Below are 23,596 nucleotides of genomic sequence, written 5' to 3'. Positions count from 1 at the left end.
AAAGCAGCGGGTGTGGGAGAAGTTTGGAGAAGACATGGAGAAGGACTTTCGGTCGGCACCAAGGTGCTTCTGGAAAACCGTTCGCCACCTCAGGAGGGGGAAGCGGGGAACCATCCAAGCTGTGTACAGTAAGGATGGGACGCTGTTGACCTCAACTGAGGAGGTAATAGGGCGGTGGAAGGAGCACTTTGAGGAACTCCTAAATCCGACTAATACGCCCTCTATGGTAGAGGCAGAGCTGGAGGATGATGGGGGATTGTCGTCACTTTCCCTGGTGGAAGTTGCTGAGGTAGTTAAACAACTCCACAGTGGCAAAGCCCCAGGGATTGATGAGATCCATCCAGAAATGCTTAAAGCTCTGGGTGTGGAGGGGTTGTCTTGGTTGACACGCCTCTTCAACATTGCGTGGAAGTCTGGGACGGTGCCTAAGGAGTGGCAGACTGGGGTGGTGGTTCCCCTTTTCAAAAAGAGGGACCAGAGGGTGTGTGCCAATTACAGGGGTATCACACTTCTCAGCCTCCCTGGTAAAGTCTACTCCAAGGTGCTGGAAAGGAGGGTTCGGTCGACAGTCGAACCTCAGGTTGAAGAGGAATGTGGTGTCTTAAATAGTAATGCTGTGATGCTGTATGAAGAGGAATCCGCCGACACTGTTCTTGATTATAAAAAGGTTTATTACAAGCAAAGATTCAGCATCAATTTTACAAACTCCTGCAGAGAGCTTGGAGAACGACCAACCCAAATTCTTCCAAAAAGTCGTTCTCTCTTTTCTTTGTGTGAACAACGTATATATCCTATGCATTGTATCAACATAGGATGTAATTTTGTAAGTATATCATTGGATCAGGTAACTAGCCAATCAATGCCTGTTATCTGGCACAACTCCAAAAAAGGTCTCTTCTGTCTTGGGGGGACCTCTACTCATGTTAACAATTTCCAGATGTTCTCAGTAAATGTGGAGTAAAGTTCATGCATCCTCCTTATACCAACTCTTAAGTCAAAGTGTATAGAATGTTATAGAATGTCAATATACCACATTTCCCCCCTTCGAGACTTAATAAAGTCTCAAAAAACAAGAAGAGTAGGAATAACATTTCTCATTATAACATGTTCCTTATAATATAACTTTCGGAGTGTAAACAAATTTATAGAGAGTAACAAAATTTAATTTATGGAGTGCGAGAGCGAAAAACCCATCTGGCAGCTTCCTTTCCAAATAGCCATCAATCAATCAAGATAGGAAAACTCTCTCACGGTCCCTCTGCCTTAGGCGACCACCTTAGTACTCCAGATCAATTAGAAAATAAATCTTTATCAATTTATGTAGAATTATGGTTTAAGCAAATACATGTGAAAACCTCAGAAAATGAAATAAAATCAAAACAATGTCCAAATTCAGGCAGGTCGACCCTTCGGATCTGAAAAAAGGACTTCTATTTCCTGCCTAGACCCCATTTCCCTAAGCGTCGAGAAAAAAGAAAAACATCTGAGGTCTCCATATATTCACTTCATGATAGAAAACATCATTCTTCAAACAATTGATGCAAGAACATGATACAAAGTATGTATTACTCTGCAAACATATATATATATATATAATATGAATCACATTCCATTTCCCCCCTTTGATTAATAAGACGATACTAAATACCACTACAATATTCAAAGAAATGTGAAAGAAACATACAGTAAACCAAACCCTTATTTATAAACAAAATTTCTAATTCCCTCTTCGCCGACCATTGATAGTCAGCAACAAAAGTCATAATTTCTGAAAAAATAAATAACTCTTATCCTGATGCATCAATCACACCTTCAACAAATTAAATCAAACAAATCATAAACACCCCTTTTTAACACGTCTTGGTGTAGTCAAGTGGGGATTAGAGAAGACCAAATTTATTTTAAGATCCAATCATTTTGTTGCATGTAATTACTCGCTTTTTACAAATTACCACACAAAGTCTCTCTTCGCTGTTTGGTTACCAGATAGTGGGTGTAATAAATCTCCTTATGTTCAACTCTGTCAACCTCATCTATGTGACATTCCTGTTTAAATTAGACACAAGAAAAACCAAGTCTGCTTGCTAATGTAATATGCAGAACAATCGTTCTCTCCATTAAATTGTTTCAGTAATTAATAAGCCAAAATTGTAATCAATATCAAAATTCAATGAATTGCACAGCTTCACTCTGGAGTTTTTGTAAGTTATTTTACCTTTTAACTCTACAGACTTCATTAACACCACTGCAACTTATGCAGACTAGTGAAATTCAAATCAGATTTCTAAACCGCTATATAAATGACAAAAGATGCTGGTCCATCATTGGGCTATAATAACTGATTTCCGTTCGCGAATCTATACTTAGAGAGAAATCATGAACACATGACTGGTACACTATAAACAACAAATAAACCAATGCAAACAACTTTTAATTTGAGTAGACTATATCTGTGATTGGGAGTTGTCTTATCTTTTCTCACATTATCACTGCTAATGTTTTTATGCATTCTCTATGCATCCCTATTTTACTTATAGTTACACAATTGTTCTAAGCTTACTTTTAACCAAATTCTGAGAGCAGCACTCTCAATCTGCTGTTTGTAACAACTTTACATCAATCCAATTCAAATTCATACATGAGATCACTTCCCAATAAATTATCTGGGCAACACTCAAATAATAGAAACATCTTCAAAAGTTGCCTATGTCATTGGAGCACAAAAATAAAACAGTGAAATGTTCTTTTAACATTTCCTGACACACCAACCAAAGTACCATATTTGTCACTAGTCTTGTTAGAAGCTGTCACAGGAAAGTCATTACAAATTTAACAGAATAGATTTCACCAGATACTGACAAAATGTAAGGTTTTCATACCAAGTTGCTTAATTTAGATGTCTGTCTCAACCCTTCACATAGGTGTATTCACATAGGAGTAACTCTATTTTAAAAGCAAAAATAATTACTTCTTTAGAGTATGTGTATTTTCAAATTGTGTGTTTGTCGGTGCATTACCTTCTTTTTATGTGTTGGTGCGTCAATGCGTCGATGCGTCGATGCGTCGATGCGTCAGAGCAAATCCGATCTCTTTCACTCCTCCCTCTTTCTCTGGTCAGTCTGCTGATGTCAACGCTCATCTGTGCAGATCTGTACCAACTTGTGACTGTCCTTGTCCTCAATTGTTGGATCTCTTTCTGGTCCTGATGACACCAGCTGACACCCCCCTTTCAGATCTTCTGGGCATCTCTAGAATCCTGGTTCCAGACTCCTGTAAGGGTTTACCAGTCCTCCAAATGACCTTGACTGGCCTCTGTATCCTCCTCTGTAATTTCCTCTGGAGTTTCTTCCTGGTCTATTACAATCACGGGCAAAGTGTCCATCCTGTCCACAATTAAAACACACTTGTGGTGGTTGCATAGAGTATGAATCAAATCTTCTTCCTCTTCCTCTGCCTAAGCTTCCTCGTCCTCTTCCTCTCCAGTTCTGTATCTGTCCACAAACTGGCTGTGGATATAAAACAACTGGAACCACGAATGGTGGTTGGGGCAACTGGCTTGACTGGAATTGTGGCGGTTATTGTTGATTTGGTGGGCATTGATTCTGCACAACCAAAACCTGCTTCTTGTCCTTCTTATTCTCCACCAGCTGCATTTGATTGAGTTTTCTAAGAGTTTCTTGGTCCTGTTCTTTCACTTTTTGGGACCCTTTTTTCAGCAATTTGTCCCTCTGTATCTTCAGCTTCTCCAAGTATGACATACATCGCTCCATGTCTCTTTCAATCTCTTCTATGCTAGACGCTGCAGGATGAAATCCTGTAGCTCCTCTGCTCTCCAAATCTTCATTGCTGTCTCCATCTTCAATTTCATAACACTCTTCTGAATCACTCTGATCATCATCATCCTTTGTCTTCCTAAACCTCAGTCTGCCCTTAGTTTCCAGATGTTTCATTTTCTTCTTACTTTTGGAGCTTGGATTCATCTTTATGGTTGTTTCAGCTTGTCCTCTCTCAATTATTGTTCATCTGTGAATGTTTCACCAAAGTACTTTGTAGGCATGTGTGACGTTACTTCTTTAATGTCAGTCTCTGGTCATGCCCTGAGAGCCATATGGGTGTCCACTTCAGTCACTTAATCATGGACAGTTGCAAATCTGTCGCCCCTCCTTCTCTGCTGCTCCAGCTCCAGATGCTTTTCTGGTGCAAGTATGTGGGGGATGGGGCCAAAGTTGACTACCAAATCAGCTTGTAGAGGAGTAAGACAGGTCTGCTCTGACATCCATCGAGGCACACTGAATAAACACAAAACACAACACCTCCGAGAAGCATTACTTATACTTTAATCATACTCATTTTAGTTTTCTTGCTTCTAACCTATGACATCATTGATTCAAAATGTTGCTACAAAAATATTACCTAAGTACGAAAAGTATCATAACAATATGTACTCCAAGTATCAAAAGTAACAATGTAGAAAAATCCTCACATTTCTGAAACTAGAAATGATCCCAATAGTCCTGTCAACTAACTAAGCATTTAAACAGCTAATCATTTCAACTGGACTTATAGACCTATATATTTGTTGAGCAGTCTAACAACAATAAAACATCATATTGTATAAACATATGTTTGTTCTACACAAATCCTAATTCATTTTTTATGATATGTCAGATTACAATAATATCCAAATATCAAAAATCTTGAAAATTACCACTAGTCATTCCTGAAAATTACATAATTTATCTCTTTTCCCTAAGTTTTGTGCTTGTGGTATAGCAGTTTTTACTATTTTCATCTAAACGTCTTCCATCCTGTAGATTGTAACCCCAATGCTACAGTTGTCTCTGTAACAACAATATTAGTATGAACTCCAGTATCCTAATTCATAAGTACATTTATCTCTTTCTTTGTCTTTCTGTCACTTTCACAACACTCTCTTTCTGTCTTTAACCACCTTAGTACCTTATTGTACCCTTAACTTTCCCTTAAAGTCATGCCTTTTTTTCCCTTGTCCCATAAAACTTTCTTTTCCCTTTCTACAGCATACACTTCTCTCAGCTTTCCTGACCATCTTTTGTAACAATTGTTACCCATTATTAACTCAGTCTGTTGTTTCATTAGGATTGAATTGACTCGCTGTTTCTTCACAGGAATCAGATTCATTCATTCTGTTTTCCACCTTCACAAATGTCACTCATTTCCTTGGTGCAATGACATAACCACATGTAACAGTGGAGAACTTTAGCAAAATCAAAAACTTTATAGTATTATCAAATTTTGAATTGTTTTATTCAAAGTAAAATCATTTTAGATGCCTCGCCACTCAAAACAAGTGGTCCAACATTTTAAAATGGCAGAGGTGACAATCCTGAAGCCCATCAATCAGTCCTCTCATCTCTTACTTTCAGTAGAGGTATAGAGGCTGGAATTTTCTTAATCCAGGGTGATCAATCACTGATATGAGTTCCAGCAAATCACCTATGCCAGCTATTAATCTCTCTTTTTCCTTTTTCTTTCAGGCCTGAGCCTTATTTATCCTACTTTTGTCCTCAAATCTCTCTCCCAATCTTTCTTTTCATGCTTCAGAAGCAAGCATAGTTAAGGCTTCCTAATTAGAAGGACATTTTAAATTCTTATGCCATTTCTCTAGGTATTTTATGACATTTTCTCTCTCTTTTTTTTTTATCCATCAACATAACTCTCATTTATAAATTGAATGGATCTTAATCGCATAGTTTCATAGTCAAGCAACAGCCACTTTAATGTTTTACTGGGCTGCACTCAACCCCCCTTCTCTTTTAGCCGCTTCGTCTCTGCCCTTTAGTGCAGGTAAGGAGTGGCCTAAACTTTCTGTGAAAACTTGAATTCCTAGCATTCTTGGGCATGCGCAGATCAGTCAGCAGTGTGATTTCACAGTGAGAGGAACTCCAGAGCACCTAGGCTCACACTCAACCAAGAAGAATAACTAAAGAATCACTCAGCTTACTTCAACATAGAATTTCTTAATCTTAGTAGTTTCAAAGCGGCAGATAATGCAAATAGCAATATGCTATCACAAAGCAGTTTAAACGATCTCAAAGAAATCAGAGAAAACTTAATGATTCTTACAAATTCTCTCAACAGACAGACCTATTGTCTCTCCATTTTTCCCTTCAACAGACCACATTAAAACAACAATGACACAGGACAAAACAAACCAACACAAAACATAAAGCACAAATACTAATTTGAAGCTTCTTAAGTTTACTATAGTCTAGTCTATTTTCACATCCTCCAAAAGGGACTCATAAGTTTTTATATGTTTTTGAAAACGTTCTCCTTCGAAGAAGACTCATAAGATTATTAAACAAAAGTCCTCACAAAGAAGGCTCATACATTTTAACACTTTAGAAAACGTTCTCTTCAAAAAGAGACTCATATTTTTAGCCATAATAAAGAGAATATCTTAACCTTACAGATAACTAAAACTCCTGTTTTCAACCAAAACATATATGTATATATCTATCTAATATATCTATCTAATATAGGATCCTTATGACGCATGCACAGCCTATCACACACAGCAGAAACACCACTGTTCACACACACCCTCTCATACACACTCTCTCATACACACAAAAGTCGACATCATTCATGCATAATCCTAAAAAAAAGAAGAAGAAGAATATGTTTTTCCGCCGTTCTCTTTTCTTTTCTTCTTTCTTTTTCCTTATTATTTTGCTACCTAAGTACGCTATAGAATTCCAATGGGATGTCTGCTTCGGACACTATTCGTCAACAATGTATCGATTTGGCACACATTCCATAGCCTACTTCAGTTCCTTGAACTGGCTTCAACTTTTATCTAGTAAAAGAACTTCAACCTTTCTCTAGTAAAAGTTCAAGACTACGGCCCATCCTAAGATCGCCTTTTTTCAAAGGGCTTTTTATCAGATTAACGGCGTTATCCTTTATTCTTTGTTCCTGTTATTTTCTCTTTATTCTTCCTGTTATTTTCTGTATTCCTTTTATTTTCTCTTATTTCCTTTTATCTTCTCCTTATTACTTCTTGTTTTTATTTTCTCTTGTTTCCTTTTTCTTTATGTTGTTTAAGCCAAATTTCCCTGGCCAGGGTTATCAACTGTTTCTTTAATCCAATTTGCCTATTCCTTAAAGCCTTTTCACATTGTCTATGTGAATATTCCTTAATCCCTTACTTTTTTCTTTTTCTCTATTTCTTCACTTAAATTTCCTTTTCCTCTGTTTCTCTAACTTTTGTTTTCCTCTTATCTCTCATATGTTAACTCACACTTCCCCCTGTCTGCGTTGATTTTAACGCAAATAAATTTAGGACGGAACCTCCCCCTCACACAGCAAACACTACACAAAACACACACAGGTTCGACATGGTGCAATCCCTCAACGCACACACAGAGCCACACACGAACTGACCAGCGCCCAAATTGTGAGAAAGCTCATCTCATAGTCGACCAATGAAGCGGGAGTCAGTCCCTGGGTGCCCATGATGAAACAATGACCTGGGAGATGCAACCGATCCCATCCTCGTCGCCAAAATTGTGGTGTCTTAAATAGTAATGCTGTGATGCTGTATGAAGAGGAATCCGCCGACACTGTTCTTGATTATAAAAAGGTTTATTACAAGCAAAGATTCAGCATCAATTTTACAAACTCCTGCAGAGAGCTTGGAGAACGACCAACCCAAATTCTTCCAAAAAGTCGTTCTCTCTTTTCTTTGTGTGAACAACGTATATATCCTATGCATTGTATCAACATAGGACGTAATTTTGTAAGTATATCATTGGATCAGGTAACTAGCCAATCAATGCCTGTTATCTGGCACAACTCCAAAAAAGGTCTCTTCTGTCTTGGGGGGACCTCTACTCATGTTAACAATTTCCAGATGTTCTCAGTAAATGTAGAGTAAAGTTCATGCATCCTCCTTATACCAACTCTTAAGTCAAAGTGTATAGAATGTTATAGAATGTCAATATACCACAGGAACAATACGGATTCCGTCCTGGTCGTGGAACAACGCACCAGATCTTTACTCTAGCAAGGATCCTGGAGGGAGCCTGGGAGTATGCCCAACCGGTCTACATGTGCTTTGTGGATCTGGAGAAGGTGTATGACCGGGTCCCCCGGGAGATATTGTGGGAGGTGCTGTGGGAGTATGGGGTGAGGGGGTCCCTTCTCAGGGCCATCCAATCTCTGTACGACCAAAGCGAGAGCTGTGTCCGGGTTCTCGGCAGTAAGTTGGACTCGTTTCAGGTGAGAGTTGGCCTCCGCCAGGGCTGCGCTTTGTCACCAATCCTGTTTGTAGTATTTATGGACAGGATATCGAGGCGTAGTCGGGGTGGAGAGGGGTTGCAGTTCGGTGGGCTGGGGATCTCATCGCTGCTTTTTGCAAATGATGTGGTCCTGATGGCATCATCAGCCTGTGACCTTCAGCACTCACTGGATCGGTTTGCAGCCGAGTGTGAAGTGGCTGGGATGAGGATCAGCACCTCTAAATCTGAGGCCATGGTTCTCAGCAGGAAACCGATGGAGTGCCTTCTCCAGGTAGGGAATGAGTCCTTACCCCAAGTGAAGGAGTTCAAGTACCTTGCTCCTTCGCGTTGAAATGAGCCAGTTGAGGTGGTTTGGGCATCTTGTAAGGATGCCCCCTGGGGAGGTGTTCCAGGCATGTCCATCTGGGAGGAGGCCTCAGGGAAGACCCAGGACTAGGTGGAGGGATTATATCTCCAACCTGGCATGGGAACGCCTTGGGATCCCCCAGTCGGAGATGGTTAATGTGGCTCGGGAAAGGGAAGTTTGGGGTCCCCTGCTGGAGCTGCTACCCCCACGATCCAAGACCAGATAAGCGGATGAAGATGGATGGATGGACAATTATTAAGCTAATCACTTGAGTGAAACAGTTAATAGAGCGATACAATATTCATAAATTACAGTTGATCTTTTTTACAACAGAATTAATATGATACCTAAAGCAGAGTTGTAAATCAAGCCAAAGGCCAAGATATTTAAGTTCATCAACTTGTTCAAGTGGAGTATCGTCTAAAAATTTGAGTGAAAGATTGTTATCTTGATTCAATGTAGCTGATCTGGTGGGGAACAGTATGCTATATGACTTTTTCTTATTCAGTAGAAGGTGGTTGGATTGGAACCAAAGTTGAATAGCATTAAAGTTAGATTGCAGTGAGGCTTGAATCTTAGAGACAGACACATTAGATGTGTAGATCACTGTGTCATCTGCATATAGATGAATATAACAGTCTCAGCATATTTGAGGAAGATCATTGATAAATAAAGAAATAGAAAAGGCCCTAAGGAAGAGCCTTGAGGGACACCTTTCTCCATTATTAAGGACTGTGATACACAACCATGAAAAGAGACACGCTGACGTCTACAGTGAAGATAAGAATTAAACCAGAGAATGTTTAGAAAGGCCTATCGCATGTAATTTGTCAAGAAGCATATAATGATCGACCATATCAAAGGCTTTAGTGAGCTCTATGAATATTGCACCAGTTGACATGTTGTCTAAGGAGGATGAAACATCATTGGTAAATTTTAGAAGAGCAGTAGTTGTAGAAAAATTTGGTCTGAAACCAGATTGATTTGGTGACAGAATGGAGAAATCATTAATATATTTGAATAATTGTTTAAATATTAGTTTTTCAAACACTTTTGCTACACTGAAAAAACTGATTCTGACCCCTTGTAAATGTTACATGTTTTAGTCTGGTTTATTTAATAGATTTTAATGTGTTATTAAATTGTACTTATTTTTTTAAATTAATTTTCAAAAGCACTGCCCTTGTTTAAAACAAGTTCATTTCAGTCAATTAAAAGTAATTAGAAAAAAATATTTAAAATTTAATTTCCACATACTATCTGGTCTGCGCATGTGCAGACACATGCCGCCACTTTGTTCTGAAGGCGCGGATTGAACGTTATCCACTCGTTAGTAGCTCCTTGAATGCTGTATCCATAGCTCTACATTTTCGGTAAGTAAGCGATTTATAATCATTGGTGTGTTATATTTTTTACTTGAACAGGTTTCTGTTAACACTAGCCAATGCTATCAGTTTGTGTTTTGATAAATTAACATTTGCAAAGTTAGAGCGACTAGCTTAGTTGTGTAGTAAGTTAACTGTAACAGATGTATCTTAACATTTTAAGCTAACTTTATAGCTCTCTAGTTAAATGCATGGTGAATTCACTTTGTCTTGTTAGACTTATTTGTTAGTTTGTGGACATTGAATAAACAGGTTGACTAATGTTAATTGACAGTTTAATTGTAGCTTCATCTTCCCTGCTGTCTGGGCTTGTAGACTAGCTAGCCTACTTTATTCCTAACTTGCTGTAAGCATGTTTTCTAATCTTGTCAATGTGTTAACATAAAGACAAAATACACCTGTGAAATCATGTTGGTAAAAGGTGCTTAATGTGCCCTAACAGCAATCATTTATGCTTCTACATAATGGCAGCCCTAGGTAGGTGCATGCCTGAATTGAAGTTAGCCTAATTCAAAACACAACACGGAGTGGCAGACACAGCAACAGCAATTTGTCATCCACGTGAATCGTGTAGATCCGAAGAGTTTTTATTTGTTTTTGGGGGGGGGGGGTGTCGGTGCTAACGGTGCCTTAACGACTGTTATCTACCGGACCAAATAGCAACGCGGATTTCAGTTCCTTATTTAGATGCTACTTAGTGGTGGTGGTGGTGGTGTCACCTTTTTCAGACCTTCTGAGTTTGCAGGTATATAACTAGCAGCAACTTTGCAGATGACAGAAGAGGTCTAGCAGAGCACGACCACAGCCCATAGTCCAGTTAAAAGACCAGTTAAGGTTCTGAAGTGTTAGGCAGAAGACAACAGGGATAAGAATGTTGGTTTAGCTAGCAGGTTCATTTTGTTTAACTTTGTTTCTGCTCTAAACACTAAGACTTATTAAGTCGCTTATACTAATGTATAGAAGTGGACCATGAAAAATACTGGAACCAAATCTGTTTTCTACTTAATTCTCACTATTTCCATAAACTTCATTCTCCCCCTGTCTTTACATGAAATGTCCTGTCTGTCTGCTTGTAGCATCTACTAAAGCTTTGAAAGCATTAATTTCGGATGTAATTTCTACATGCTCCAAAGTAATTTATAATCGCTCATCAGAGAAATAACACACTTGCAAGAAAATAGCCCAGGAGTAAATAATTGATAAATAAAATAAACTTTCCTGAAAATTAATTACATGTCTGTCTGTCCACTTCGACCCTCTTAATCTGCCATTTGTTGCATATTTTTTTCATAGTAATAATAAGGTACTATTAAAATGTGGACTTGGAAACAAATTAGTTGGTAGTGATCTGATTTGAGTCATGGGCAAGTTTGTAATTATTGGACAATTACTTTTTTTTCCTCAACATGCTTAAGATTTATCTTTTTAATTCCAGCTCATTTTTTGTTCTATTGCAGGTCTTTCTCATATCTGATATATCTGATCTTGGTGTGATGTGGAACAGAACCTAACTCTTTGGGGAGGTCATATTGTTTTGGTAAGTGCATTTAACAAACAAACAAACTCTCAACAGCTATACTGATCACAGCAGTACTGTTAAGAATAAATGTTCTGTGTGGTATTAGTTTTTTCTTTATTGGGGGGTGGGGTGGGGAGGGGGTGCTCTCCCTGCCTTATGGCTTTCCACGTAGGCACTTGTCTGATGTTTGTCTTAATTCTGGTTCAACCATATAAAGCACTTTGTAACTGTGTTTTGAAAAGTGCTGTATAAATTAAATTAAATAAATAAATAGAGACACATTTCTAAGGATTGATGATGCCTTAATGAGGCAATAGTGGCATACAGGTTAAAGAAGCAGTTTTGTGACTGGAAATGTGCCAATTCAATATCCAGGTGGGGAAAGTGAAAGAGTACCACCTGCCTTGAGCAAGACACTTAATCCTCAGTAGCCTGCAGATCCGACTGGTTGTAAAAGCAGCTTCTAGGTGTTAACTGTGAAGAAGAGAGCATTGCTCTCAGTGAAAGTTCCCTGAATAAGTAGAAGTTACAATAGTGCTATCGCCCTACACAATCAGACCTGACATTTTATCAAAATTAAGTCACAATTCACTAACATTCATTAGCAAAATGGGGCAGTCCATTTACATTTTGTATAATAAAGTCATTGTGTATATATTTTTTGAGGTTACCACATGTTGGAAATATTCTACAATTTCAAGATTTTTTTTTAAATAATTGATGTATTTAGGAATATTTTAATAATTCTTATCCTTTTAAACAGGCGACGAGTGATGTCAATCTTAAAAGGGCAGCAGTCCTAAAGGCACTTTGCATCTACCTTGGCGAGGATGTTGGACATCTCATTCGGGAGTGTCAAGTCATTGTAATTGCATTTGTCAGTCACATGTACTGTCTTGTATAATAGAAAATGTTTTAAGATCCTAATGTCACTAACCCACTAGTTATTAGAAGAAAATGGCTTTCACAATGTGATTTAAAGGGACACTCACCAAAAACGAAAACAAACCTGATGCATAACAAAATAAGTGTGTTGACACCACAACAATGGGAACTGTAATCCTATCAATGTCTACATGTTGTCGTGTTTTGGGGTCTAGAGCTATGATAGTGTGGAAGCCTGCTGTTTATTTAAATCAACTACTACAAAACTTGAAAAATGCTCTAGCCACTAAAACGTGTCACTACAGAGGATCATAAGGATCATACTGGTGTTTTGTATGTTTTAAGCGGTTGATGACAAAGGCATTAACATTACCGCTGACCATTTGCCAAAGTATCAATTTTAGAAAATTCATTTTTACCTTTTATAAGTAGCCAATAGGTTGAGAATATTTGTATAAAAATCAACAACTTGCTGCACAGTGTTGCAAGCAGGTACCATTTTCTAAACACACCCTGGTGCATTCAAGAACTCTGACATCCAATAATAATTAAACAGACACTGACAAACTTTGTGTTGAGGAAATTAAATCCAGAAGAGTAAAACAACATGGATGTTGTCATAGGATAATGTAAATTTAGCTGTGTCTGGAGATTTTCATTAATTGGCTAAAACATTTAAAACTATCAGTTTGGTTCTTGAAATGATATAAGTCTGGCTTTATTCATTATTTTTATTATTGTTCAATTAAAAGACCACAACCATCCATGTGTTAGTCCATCTCTCAATCCGTTCTGACTTCTGGGTCTCAGCTCCAAGCCCATTGGTATGGAGCTAAAAGAGTCTCAATAAAGATAAATGCACACACTACATTCACATATGCACACACAGGATTCATAAATACACACAGGATTCATACATGCAGACACATAATTCATAAATACACACACAGGATACACAAATGCGCACAAAATTCACAAATACACACACAAAATTTAAAAAGCACAGAAGATTCACAAATGCATACAAAATTCAGAAATGCACACAAAATTCAGAAATGCACACAAAATTCAGAAATGCAAACAACATTTACAAATGCACACAAGATTCAGAAATGCACAGGACAAGATTCAGAAATGTTTTTCTGATGCACACACAAATATATCTTGATTTACAAACTGCTTGCAGTCTGTGAACTTCACTGCATTTGTGTGTGAATTTTGAGACTCCCCTGACTTGGCTCGACACACAAATGCCTTTTTTTAAACAGGGAATGATCTACAACCAATCAGATATCTCCCTTGTTTTAGCCAATCACAAGAACGCACCCCACGTGGGGGATTGTTTACTTATAAGCCAATCACATGAACGCGTTCACACAGCGCTATATGAATGTGGGTGGAGTCATCCATTCTCGTAGTTATTCACGTAATGTTTTGCTCAACTTTAGGAGCTCCACACAGCCTGACGAGAAAGCGGCAAACTCCGTACCCATTGAAAGTCACCGATTCTCGGTTATTGGACGAACGAGGCTCGGGGCTCCGCGGAGCTCCAAAGCTGGCTGGCTGCCAGCTGCCGGCATAACTTTCGTATATTTACAGTTTGAATTTCGTCACGTCATTTATAAAATAGCTACCCCATGGTCTTATAAAGCTAATTTCAATTTAATGCATTTTTGTGAACATTAGGGGTCTCCTTAGGAGGAGCTGCTAGCTAGGCTAGCTATGTGTCTCATTTAATCCTATGAGAAAGATCGTTGCTACACTTTTGGCATAATTTTCGTATATTTACAGTTTGAATTTCGTCATGCCACTTATAGAACATCTACCCCAAGGTCTTATAAAGCTAACTATGGTGTCCGATTTCAATTTAATGCATTTTTGTGAACATTAGGGGTCTCCTTAGGAAGAGCTGCTAGCTAGGCTAGCTATGTGTCCCATTTAATCCTATGGGAAAGATCGTTGCTACACTTTCGGCATAATTTTCGTATATTTACAGTTTGAATGTCTTTATGCCACTTATAGAACATCTACCCCAATGTCTTATAAAGCTACCTATGGTGTCCGATTTCAATGTAATGCTTTTTTGTGAACATTAGGGGTTTCGTTTCAGAGGTCTAAGAGGAGGCTAGCTAGCTCTCATTGATAGAGCTCCATCCAGCCGCAGGCTCTATCAATGAGACTCGCGGACAAGAGGCGTTTATTTCCCTGATCGTTTGTTTAAATAACTCAACACACATATCCATTATAAGATTAACTGGAACCTGTGGTAAGAGATTGCGGGCGTAACAAGCTTGCTGACCGCGCTCTCACTCACACACAGCGGCCATTTAGCAGGAAGAGGGGAGCTGCAGGCCCTGGAGCTCTGTCAGGGCAGCGGAGTTTGGTAGTCCATTAACCCAAAAAATGGTGACTTTGCGCGGGTATGGAGTTCCGTGGGCTGCCAGCCGTGACGGAGCTCCATATACCTCCCAGCAGGCCGTGGTCTGTGAAGGAAGGCAGGCCGGGCGGCAAGGCAGCAACACAGGCAGCACCGGCCGCTGAACTCCCGACACACAACACGTCGGACAAAATTTGCAATTAGCCATCAATTTTCGTAAAACGGCCCATATTTGACCTCTACATAGTTGATTTCTCGCCTAAAATGTTGTCAGAAGTGAATTTAATAAGACGGTGAAAATTGTTAAAAATGTCCTGTTGTTGGTTGTTGCTCCGTCTGCAAGTTCCGAGTTGGCAGTGGGCGTGACTTATAAGTTCGACCAATCAAGTACACCTTGACAGACTTTCTCTATCACGCTGAATCCCCCACGTGGGGTGCGTTCTTGTGATTGGCTAAAACAAGGGAGATATCTGATTGGTTGCAGAACATTCCCTGTTTAAAAAAAGGCATTTGTGTGTCGAGCCAAGTCAGGGGAGTCTCAAAATTCACACACAAATGCAGTGAAGTTCACAGACTGCAAGCAGTTTGTAAATCAAGATATATTTGTGTGTGCATCAGAAAAACATTTCTGAATCTTGTCCTGTGCATTTCTGAATCTTGTGTGCATTTGTAAATGTTGTTTGCATTTCTGAATTTTGTGTGCATTTATGAATTGTGTGTGCATTTCTGAATTTTGTATGCATTTGTGAATCGTCTGCTTTTTAAATTTTGTGTGTGTATTTGTGAATTTTGTGCGCATTTGTGTATCCTGTGTGTGTATTTATGAATCATGTGTGTGCATGTATGAATCCTGTGTGTGCATATGTGAATGTAGTGTGTGCATTTATCTTTATTGAGACTCTTTTAGCTCCATACATTGGTTCCTACTGAATATTAAATATTAAATATTTTCCACAATAAAAACAAAAATCTGTGATTTGGTCATTCACATGAACCTTTATTTAACTGACAAAAGTACAAAAAAGATTGTTAATAGTTTTACTCACCAGCATAAATGTATTTTGTAAATATAAAGAAATTTAGAATTTTATGTCATTAAAATCTATTACATAAATATGTTTTCTTTTTCCCCCCCTATTTTCTTCAAATATACAGGACATTGAAGGAGATGACATCCAGAGGGACCTGCAGAAATCCACCATGGGCATATATGTCATCAACAAGGAGGGTGGAGAAATTGGAGCTCATGATGACATTGGCATTTATGTTGAAGGAGTAATCATTCTGGACAACATTGGCTCTGTAGCCCAAGCATGTGCAATGATGCTGGGAGTCATGTATGTACTGAACATGGCTTACCCCAAAGAGCTGAAATACTTTTATGAATTCATTCAGAAAGTGCTCTTGCAAATGGATGGTGAAAGGCTTTCCCACAAAGTCCTTGGACTAAAGAACAAAATCATTGCTGGACTGTAGGATTTCTTCAGCCGCTCTTGTGAACCCTGCTAAGCTGCATTGTTATTTCTGGTTTGGGAGGTGATAGAAAACATTTAGTATGATGTGAAATGCAGCCCCAGAAGGTGTTTCGAACTGAAGTGAATGGTGGACTGTAATATTCACACAGCCACTGGTGTGAACATTTAAAACTGTACGATGGATTTAGTGGAATATTCACCTGAAATAAAAATTGCAATCCTGGAAATAAGAGCACAAAATTCATCCATCCATCCACTACCGCCATATGAATATTAGAAGTTAAGTGCTTTGAGAGAAACAGTTGGTGGTGGCTGTACCATTAAACCATTGCATAAGAAGAGGACACAACGAGATGTTAAAAGAGCTCTGGTCAAAGTTCAAACGATGGAGAACCATATGGAAAACATGGTGGAATTATGACATTTCTGTTAGTATCATGTATTAATGTGAGGAAGGTTACAGCCTCCTTTGTTTTCATTTGCCACTATTTTTATTATTCTCGGAGGAACTTAAGCTTCAGTGGACATTTACATCACATGTTTCATGTACATCATGATGTATTCAGTAAGTCTGTTTCCATATTGCTACACCAACTTTTCCACCTCAGCTAAGCATAAAATCTATTTTGCGATATTACAGTCTTTTCTTCTATTACGGTATTCTTTGAATCTAAGTGTTTGCAGTTTTTTGTAATCTCAGCATCAGGTCCTCAGTGTGCGATGTGTTCCAGCTGTGGATGGTTCTGGTACTATAGTATTTTTTGTTATGTATAGTACTGGTGTATTTTGTTATTTGTAGATTTTGCGCTCTTGCAAATGGGTTGAAAAGGGTTTCCTCCAAAGTCCTTGGACTAAAGAACAAAATCAGTGCTGGACTGTAGGCTTTCTTCAGCTGCTATTGTGAACCCTTTTAAACTGCATTGTTATTGTGTGTTTAGGGGGTGATAAAGCACATTTAATATAATGTGAAATGCAGCTCTAGAATATGTTGCAAAGTAAAGAGCAAAGTGAGTGGTGAAATAGGTGCTTGTTTTGTGGAAAATTGGGTATTATATTGACTCAATGTATGTGTTTATTGTATACAGTTTATTGTAATCTCACATCGGGTCCTCAGTGTTTGCCGTCTTCCAGCTATTCTGGTACATTTGTTGTTGTTTTTTTTTTTGTTATGAATGGTACATTGTTTTTTATGATAATGGTTGATAGTACATTTTGTTATAAGATAGCAATGTAAGAAATTGTTACCACTGAGTTACATTGCTGGCACTCTTGTTTGGGAGAGAGTAAATCTGTTGGATCTCTTGGTCTTGGATCAAGAAAATAAAGTAAGAGTTGACAATATTTGGTTTGCTTTATTTGTCTGAATATTAATGAAAGTTAAAATAGTATAAAAGATAAAATAAATTGATTAAACTTAATTTTAGTATGTAGAAATTAAACAAATACATTGGTCTGAATGCACATAATTAATTTTAGTATACTGAACACAAATAAATTGTAATTTCTACTCAAAATAGTTTAGCTAAAATATATATATATATATATATATATATATATATATATATATATATATATATATATATATATATATATAATTCATCTAAAATTACTACAAGAAAATTAGTAAACTTCATTAACAAAATATAAGTACACTCAACTTATAAAATATATCTGGATTTAGATAACTTTATTTCGTGCAACCACTTACCATAATAAAATTAAGTAAATTCAACATAACATTTTTTTCAGTGTAGGATTGTGGATGGATTACGTGCATGTGGTGACGACTTGCGCATAGTCCCATACTGCCATTATAAAATTTCAACAAAAAAAGAGATAAGACCAGTAGGACTGGCCGTTCTGGGAATGGTTAGATTTAGTTTAATAAGACCAGTGGGACTGGCATGTTCTGGGAACGGTTAGATTTAGGAAAAAGTATTATGTGTATTGGATCATAGGGGAGAACAGTAGGTAGGTTTTTGTGTGAGTTTACCTGCTCGTTTCCTATTGCTGTGTGTAAGACGCCAGCTGAGTTTTAGTTTTTTTTTTTCCGAAGTGGATAAGTGAGACCGGCCGTGTGTGTGTGTGATAGAGAGTCAGAGGAGTGGAGAGAGGAGTTTAGAGACGCTGTGTGTGAGTGAAGCACAGCGGAGCAGAGTCTGTGAGTCTATTTATAGAAACACCTCTCTATATGTGAAAAGGGACAGCCAGGGTCGAATTTATTTTTTTTTTTTTTTGCAGTGAACAGGCTATAGGCCTACTGAGATTTTTTTCCCCCCAGCATTAGACATGCAGGTCCCGGAGCGACAACCCCGTGGGTTTTTTGTAACGTTTTTTTCTGTAGTTTCTGTAACATTAACGTCTGCTGCAGTATCACCCAAAGCGGCAACATAGCTTCAGGGGCAGGATTACTAAAATACACAATCCTTGAAAAAGAATGTATAAAAATCGAAGAACTACAGAAATAGACCAAATTAGCATTTAGCGAAGGTATTTCTCCTGCCCCCGCTCTCTTCTGTTCCGAGCGGGTCTGAGGAGCAGCGGAACAGCCCCTTCCCTCTCCGCTCTCACCCAAGTACATCAGCGAATGGGAGGAGAGGCTGTGTGTGGGGGAGTGGTGTAGAGAGACAGCAGGACGAGACCGGTGAGAGAAGAGAGACTGGGTGAGCCAGTTTTTATTTTTTATTAGAGAATTCACTGTTGATTTTTCCCCTCCCTTTGTAGCTTTTCCTTTTACTTTAGATATAGGCAAATGCCTAAGTAATAGTACTTATTATTTAATACAAATTATTTAGTGAAGTTTGTGATTATTTGGCTAAAAGATTCATATTTCTTCCCATACCTTGCTGACACATCCACTCAGCTTTATGCAAATTATTGTGTAATGACATCACTGCTATGTAAATGAGAGTATGACGTTATCCAGTTACTTTTAGCAACTTTTGGAGCTGATGCAAGCTGCTTTCATTGGAAAAGAGTTGGCAACACTAATCCGTTATTCGGGTGGATTCTGTAGTGACTGGGAACTGTGGGGAGAATAAGAATAAGAATAAAGTGATGAAGGCTTAACCCTTGTGTTGTCCTTGGGGTCCCGGGGACCGGTTCAGTGTATTTGATTAGATTTTCGCCAAGCCTCTCCTCGCGCTTCGGGTCCCTTCTACTACACAAGCCTAGACCCTTTGGGGTCCCAGAGACCCCATTGCTCATCGCGCTCCGCTTCTACTACACAAGTCTAGTCCCCGTCGGGTCCCGGAGACCCCCCGCACTTCGCTCATGGCGTTCGGTTTCTACCACACAAAGCCTAGTCCCTTCGGGTCCCGGAGACCCTGTTGCCGACGGCGTTCGGTTTCTACTACACAAGCCTAGTCCCTTTCGGGTCCCGGAGACTCCGTTGCTCATCACGCACCGTTTCTAGCACACAAAGCCTAGTCCCTTTCGGGTCCCGGAGACCCCGTTGCTCATCAATGCACCGTTTCTACTACACAAGCCTAGACCCTTTCGGGTCCCGGAGACCCCGTTGCTCATCACGCACCGTTTCTACCACACAAAGCCTAGTCCCTCTCGGGTCTCCAGAGACCCCCATTGCTCATCAATGCACCGTTTCTACCACACAAAGCCTAGTCCCTTTCGGGGTCCAAGGGAAAGGGAATGGGCAAGGGAGAGGAAAAGGGTCATGGAAAGGGAAAGGGCAAGGGCAAGGGAATGTCCTGGCTTGACCTCGGCATACTAAAACATTTTTTTATTATACACACATACTGTACACATTTGTCTTGTTTGACATTGGTGTCCTTTTTTTTTTTTTTTGTATTCTTGTGGACATTCGATCCTCGATTTAGCAACCAGGTGCAAAGCCAGCATGACCCGTTGTGTGACTCTAGATGTGAACCTGCAGTGGCTACTCACCGGCACCGTATGCAATGTCCAAGAAGAAGAAGAAGAAGAAGAAGAAGAAGAAGAAGAAGAAGAAGAACGTGACTCTGATGAGGACCAAGACTGTGAATCTGGCGGGGACATCGAACAAGAAGAAGAAGAAGAAGAAGAAGAAAACGGGGGAGTGGGAGTAGAAGTAGTAGTAGTAGAAGAACAAGAAGAGGAATCGTTTGTGTCAAAAGACGGTAAAATCGAGTGGTCCTCGAAAACGTATCATCCCGATGTCCCTCGACCTCATCGCTGTGGCGCGGAAAATGAAAATGAAGACCAACAACAACAACAACAACAACAACAACAACAACAACAAGACGAGCACAGACGCTCTGCCGCTTCTGCTGCTGCTGCCGCTTCTGCTGCTGGCGATGCCGCTCCTCCTCCTCCTCCTCCTCCTCCTCCTCCTCCTCCTCCTCCTCCTCCTCCCCAGACCCTTGAGACTGCTGCGATTCGACGACCACGAGTTGAGAGCCGCCAGACGAGCCTCGGACAAACTGGCGGCCTCTACAACCCAGCTGCCCGTGGACGAGCAGCTGGTCCCCTTTCGCGGTTTGTTATCGTCATCGTCATCATCATCATCATCATCATCATCATCATCATCATCATAAATCATCATCATCATCATCATCATTTCTTGTTTTTGTGTGCTTAACTCTTTGTTCTTGTTCTTGTTCTTGTTCTTGTTCTTGTTCTTCTTCTTCTTCTTCTTCTTCTTCTTCTTCTTCTTCTTCTTGTGCCACACATCCAAGGTCGATACCCGTTCCGCCAGTACATGCCCAGCAAGCCCGCGAGGTACGGCGTCAAGTTGTGGGTGGCCTGCGACGCCAAGTCCAGCTACGCGTGGAACGTGCAGGTCTACACGGGCAAGTCCGCGTGCGGCGCGTCCGAGAGGAACCAGGGCGCCATGTGGGAGATTCGACAGTATTGATGGGAAACATTTCTTCGACGATGAACAAAGCGACAAGTTTGTCCAACTCTTGTTTAGTTACCTGCTGGTGGTAAAAAAGAAGTTTTAGCTGCTTGTTTGGGCTTGGACTCGACATATCATCATTTCCCCGGGGATCTTGAGCTACAAGCTTCATGTTAGCATGTTTTGCTTTCAAATGCTTGGCGAGGTTGGCAGTTGAGTTAACGGCAGTGGACAAAGGTTTCTTGCCAGGACACAGTGTACACCTTACACTCACATTCCTCCCCTTAGTTTCAACGAGTTTGAAGTAGTGGGAATACCTCCTTCCCTCAAAAGTTAGCGTTGGTGGCTTCTCACTTGCAACCGGGGTGCAGTGCTGCGGCCTTGCCCTGGCTGTCCTTTGTGCGCCTCCAGGTAACGTTGCCCAACTCTTGGGGTACATGTATATTCAAGTAAAAGCAGTCTCTGTTTGTCCTGTGCGAATGCACCGCACGAAACAAATGTCATGTCATAATAATGACATGTCATGTCAGTCTTATGAACACCTCTTCAAATACATTGTTACTGTCTCTAATAACCAAAAATGATCGATGCCATCCATAAGTAAACCCACATTCTTCACTACACTCGTGTTTTCTGAGACAGTTTATTTTAGTTTTTTTGCTTCATGTTGTTTTTTTATGATGCAGGTCACTGAAACCCAAGCAGACATTGAGGTACATCAGACGACCAGACACACCCAACCTCATTATGCTTGGTAAGTTTGTGGTTTTCCACTTTTTTTTCTTTCTTATGTCAATCAATTTATTTGTTACATGGAATCATATAAGATACAATCCCATTATAATATAATCCCGTCAGTTCCTTCCAAGTGTACATCAAAACAGTAATAATAATGTGTACGATTTTCAGAATAAAATATTGAAGGTGACAATTTGTCTTTTTATTTTCAGGTGGATGCTGTCTATTGAGGGTGAAGTGTCGTCATGAGCTGGACAGCAGGGAAACATTTGCAGCTATACAAGCTTTGTGGAAACATGTTGGAGGATATTAACACTATCACATTGGACTGAAGGTTGTTGCTGCTGCACTGTTCTCTGGGCAGAACTTGTAGGAAAAAGTTAAATATTGTCAAAAGACAGTAAGAAAATGTTTTTAAAAGTGGAAATGTATAGATTAAGTAAAAATATTTTGGATTAAGAACAATGTTTGGATAGCCTTTTTATTTGTATTCAGTATTTCTTTTTCTGAAGTAAAGAAGTACTACAATATTAGTAACTGGAGATTATATAATTATCATATCATGTCATAACAGTAATAATCATTATTTGTAATTATTATAATTAGTAATATATCAAAATGAATGTAACTGCAGATATTACATTACAATACAAATTACAAAATACCATAAAAATACAGTCAAATTCTGTTTTGTAGTAATACGGTATTGTTATATATACTGTAATTGCAGAGACATTTTTACATACTTTTTCTGACAGGCACCTCATCTGCTGAAAAATAAAATAATAATTTAATAAATAAATAAAATAAATTTAAACTTTTGCACTCTCTATCACCAGGGGTGCACATCACTCCCTCTTGGCCACTAGGGGGTGCTGCAGCACCATCACCACCCACCCTCCAGCACCCTTGGTAGCTCATGTTACAGTTTTCAACAGCTGATCCCTCTCATGCTTTGAAGGCCTTATGCGTCAAAGATGACTGTGGCAAAGTGTGTCATTATTGTCACGGCACTGGCCACTGGAGATCAATGTCTCGTGTTGAGGTCTAAAAGTAAACCTAAACCTTTCTGTGCTCTTGCTCCTGCCCTGTCTTGTTCTAGTGTTCCGGCGCCAAAGCCTGAATGTGTTGGTCCAGGTAGTGATTCTGATTTTAAGCCCTTTGTTATATATAATATAGATTGTGTGGAACCGTTACCCCAGTAGCGTAGCCAGACAAGAGACTCTGGGTGTGCCAAATTTTTGTGTCAGATTAATGTGCACCTGTACATATATATAACAATAGGCTAAAACATAGTAACTCTCCATGCTTAAACTAGAGGAAGGTTAATAAACGGTATTAGCTGATTCTTTGTATGGACATTGGCTTCAGTACATTGGTCAGAATGCATTTGACAGGACCCCAGTATCAGTTTATTGCACTTTATTGCTTTAGGTTGAAGGCACAGCAATGCACAGGGCACTACATCTGTGAACCTGTGGTTCAGCAAGCAGATATTAAAACAGAGTTTAGGGCATACAATACAATCCAACAAGTATGCTCAACAATCTTAGATTCACTCAGGATAAAATTATACATAACCTATTCATAACAAATCAGAACAAATGAACTAAATTACATTCCCCACCTCAGAATCTGGTTGCTCTTACTTGTTGAATGTTATGTGCCATCTACCAGGTACCCTGTGGCATATGCGTTGCGTTCAATCACTGCAACTTCTACACTGTTCATTGTACCCCTAGTCTCACTTTG

The 23,596-nt window shown here is 39.3% G+C and overlaps 1 protein-coding gene and 2 long non-coding RNA genes across 5 annotated transcripts in view; all 3 read left to right on the top strand.

Moving 5' to 3' along the window:
• Nucleotides 1-23,596, top strand: part of LOC116046492 (myosin heavy chain, fast skeletal muscle-like) — a 106,371-nt gene that overhangs the window by 68,858 nt on the left and 13,917 nt on the right. The window lies entirely within an intron of this gene.
• Nucleotides 9,704-11,515, top strand: LOC118495472. The gene is made up of 2 exons (XR_004897910.1): nucleotides 9,704-10,004; nucleotides 11,474-11,515. It is a non-coding gene; the product is annotated as an uncharacterized LOC118495472 (long non-coding RNA).
• On the top strand, nucleotides 16,231-17,279 carry LOC118495468. The gene is made up of 2 exons (XR_004897906.1): nucleotides 16,231-16,314; nucleotides 16,375-17,279. It is a non-coding gene; the product is annotated as an uncharacterized LOC118495468 (long non-coding RNA).

The sequence above is a fragment of the Sander lucioperca genome, chromosome 7, assembly GCF_008315115.2.
Source record: "Sander lucioperca isolate FBNREF2018 chromosome 7, SLUC_FBN_1.2, whole genome shotgun sequence".
NCBI classification, from domain to species: Eukaryota; Metazoa; Chordata; class Actinopteri; order Perciformes; family Percidae; genus Sander; species Sander lucioperca.
The sequence above is the reverse complement of the archived record's forward strand: the minus strand, read 5'-3'. Positions and strand labels throughout refer to the sequence as shown.